The sequence below is a fragment of the Helianthus annuus genome, chromosome 10 (assembly GCF_002127325.2).
Source record: "Helianthus annuus cultivar XRQ/B chromosome 10, HanXRQr2.0-SUNRISE, whole genome shotgun sequence".
Classification (NCBI taxonomy): Eukaryota; Viridiplantae; Streptophyta; class Magnoliopsida; order Asterales; family Asteraceae; genus Helianthus; species Helianthus annuus.
In genome coordinates, this window is record NC_035442.2 from 74,082,664 (window position 1) to 74,086,567 (window position 3,904).

A 3,904-nucleotide genomic window follows, 5' to 3' on the forward strand; every position below is an offset into this window, starting at 1 on the left:
CACGCTAAGGATTGCAAGTCCACCTACTCCCCCCTCAAGCTTATAGGACAAAAGGAACCACCACTGGGTTATTTCCTAACCGCCTTATACCAAGATCAAGAGAGTTTAAAATCAAATCTATTCTTCCCATTTTTTTTCATTTTTTTTTTCATTTACGAGCGTAGACGTTGCTTTCCCTAATCCCATAGGTATTCCGGCTGTAGAGTCGCTATCCCCAACCACAGATTACATAGGCCTCGGTACTTTTTATTTATTTTTGCAAGGTCGATTTCACACATTCTAGCGGTATTCCGGCTGTAGAGTCGCTATCCCCAACCACAGATTACATAGAATGGCTACTTTCATTTAGTTTCTAGCTCGCTTATTTATTTATTCATTATTATTTTTTTTTCTTTTTCCAACGAGATAATGACCAAAAACTCTAACAATCTTAGCTTATAACGGCATCCCTTATACTATTATTGGCGGTTTCAATTTCCCCACTTTCCCTAGATGAGAACCCACTAGTAGACCGACATTTAGGTAAATTAAGATTAAAGGAACCCAGAACCGAATCAGGCCTACCCGCATATCCCAAACTAGACACAAGCATGATTATTTATCTCATATTATTATTATTTGAACCCGATCAAAAAACCCGACTTTTCTATCATTTTCCGTTTTTATTTTGCAAACTTCTTATTTCAAAAGACATTTTCAATTTTTTAATTTTTTTTGGATTTTTCAATTTTTTATTTTTTTTTATATTTTTCGGTTTTTCATGACACTACTAACTAGACACACTAAATACTAGTTCCCATCCCCACACTTGAATGTTTCATTGTCCCTAATGCAAGGATGGAAACCTGACTCCTAAAACCTACAAACAAAAATAAATAAATAAATAAATATACAGGTGTACAAGTGGAACGACTTAGCTGAATCATATGTGAGACTGTCAGTATGCCAGTCGATACCACACATGCCCTCCAATCCAAAACTCGCTCAGCAAACTGTACTAACTCGGACACGCGAACGGAAGCGGCATCAAAATCAACCTATCACTCAAACATACCAAACCAAAATAATATATACCATCAAAGTATCAACAAACAAGTATCAACCAACCCACAACCCTACCAACCAATATATCATATCAATACAAACCAACTACGAGGATCAAAAACAGCATAAAATAAAACAAAAGATATAAATGCTCCAAGAACACCGCTGCACATCCTCACGCATCTCCTGCTCCACCCTGCTGTCCACCGGCAGGCTCCTCCTGCCCACCAGCTGGACCCCCCTGCTGTGGCTGCCTCAATGGTGGTGGCTGTATGTGGAAGTGATCATAAATAGCCTGGAAACCCTCACGCATCTCCTGCCTCACCTGCTCCACCCTATCATATAAACCCTCCAACGTCAACGGCTCTGTCCTCGGCTGCCTGACAGGATACTCCCGTGCTGGCAGCTGATGCCTCTGAAGTGGCACCTGATAACGCTCTGGGATCGTGGTGTGCGCTGCCTCCTCGGCAGTCGGATCCGGTGACGGTGGTGCTGGCAAAACCTCTGTCCACGCTTGTGGATCAGTATACGTGACTATCCTCGCCTGCTGTAGACTCCTCAACTCCATGAGAGATGGAGCTGGTCCTACAGTCATCCTATCAGCTGGGAAATCAGCAAACACTCCAAGATTCGCCGCCAACATCGTAATATACGGCCCACCATACAATCTAGTTGTACCTCCCCCCTTCTTCGGTCTCGCCAGTGACCATGCCAGAATACTTGCCAGATTCGTTGGCCTCCTCTCAACCATACACATCAAACAAAACAGACTGTGCTGATTTACTTTATCCCCCTCGTGCTTTCCTATCAAAGTAGATGCCAAAATCTTATGCACAAACCTATACACGGGATCCCTGATGTCTGACGCCACCAAATTGTTCGAAAATGGTGAAATAGCAATGGTGCGCCAGAACCTCGCTATATCCTCCTTCAGCACACACGACTCTGCCTCATCTCTCACAACCTGCCTCAACAACCCTCTAAACTCATCCGAACTAACCTCCTGAGCCGAATAAAACCCCGTCGCCTCTGCAAACTCTATCAAACTCATATTAAACACCTGCTTACCCAACGCAAACGAGACCACATTCGGCTCGTCGAACCCCCCTGGGTGCCTATAGATAAATGTGGAGTGAAACTCCATGGTAAGCTCAAGATACTGAGGCACCTCGCACTCTAACGCCCATCTGAATTTCTGCCCTAAAAGCTCCTGAATCCTCTCAACCTGTCCTAGCTGATTAAACAAACCCCAATCAATCCGCCTAAATTCTAACAACTTCAGCTTTTTTATCGCATCGAATTTCATGTACTCGAACGACCCGATAGTGAAACGCAGCAATGGGCTCTCTACCAACCTGTCACTCTGTCCGTGTGGGACCCCAGCATCCCTGTATACGATCTCCCGAAGTATCGGAGCACCCGACTGCTCCTGTGCAGCCGCCTGAGCTCGAGTATTGCGCCTCTTGCGCTTCACACCTGACGAGGATCCTTCACCTGACATCCTGTTCACAACAAATCAAATAAACATGCAAAAAAAGTGAACAGTTACTAAACACAAGCTATTTTTGGTCTTTTTGAATTTTTTGATTTTTTTGGAATTTTTCTGTTTTTTATAAAAAAATTTTTATAAATAAAATAATAATAAAATAATATAATAATGTACAATCGGACGACGACCGTATAGCATTTCGTTCGCGGCCGTTGTTCGATACAAGTGACGAATAGCAAATCATCTTGAAGCCAAACCGACTTCGCCCGAATGGAGATTGAGTACGAGCGAAGTGGCCTAAAATCAAGCGACGCGATCGTATGCGCAACACGACACTAACAAGACTCACTATGACTCGAAACACACAAAACACACTAAACGACCCTAGACGACGCAAAGACTAGACTTTTGACACAAACTACGACACTACGACCAACTAGACGCAATTTACACAAAAATTACAATTTTACCCCCTCCCGGCACCTTGCTCGCCCTCGAGCAATCCCAAGTGTCGAGATACTATCAATAAACCCGAAGCGCGGAAGCAAATGGAGGCGATGCGCGTGCTTTATGTGAAAAATGGTGACTTTATGTGAAAACCGCGCAACGCATCCCCACACTTGAATTTTATAACGCCCCACAACAATTTCCTTTTCGCGTCGAATGCATCCCAAACAGATGCCCAAAAATTAAATTCCGATCAAAATGTCCCCCCTTTATTTCGCTATCAAATTCCCGACCTCACACCGCTCAAAGCAATCAATCAAATAAATCATTATTCCCACCCGAGCCATTCCAAACATTCAAGTAAGAAAACAGCTGATAACTTGAAATGACTAACTATGAGCCAAACTAACTTACTGACCTAAGGCGCAAACTGACCCACTCGACTTACTGACCCGGAACAAACAGCAGACACAATGTCCGCCTGATAAAACAATGACCCAACAACAAACAAACCAAACAGACTAGCGACTCGACTCGACGACAGACACTACTGTAACAGACCCGAACAAGTAATAAAGCAGGGACATACCTGATGCGACCGAATCAGAAAGTAACAGAGGTAAAGGCGGTGGTGGTCCGGTGGCCGGTGAATGGTGGTGGTAAGTGGTATTGGGAACTGGTGACAGTGGTGTCGGTGAAAAGGTGGTCAGCGGGTGTGGGAGGTGGGGGTGATCGCCGGCGGGGTAAAGTGGTGGTAGGTGTTACAGGTCCCGGAGAAACGGTGGGGAAGTGGTGGTTTGAAGTATGGCGGTGGACAGTGAATGACGGTGGTGTATGGCGGTGGAAGGTGACCGGTGATCTGGATGGAAATGGGTGGTTGGTTATTCGCCGGAGAAGAGAAGATTTGGGGTTAGGGTTTATTTT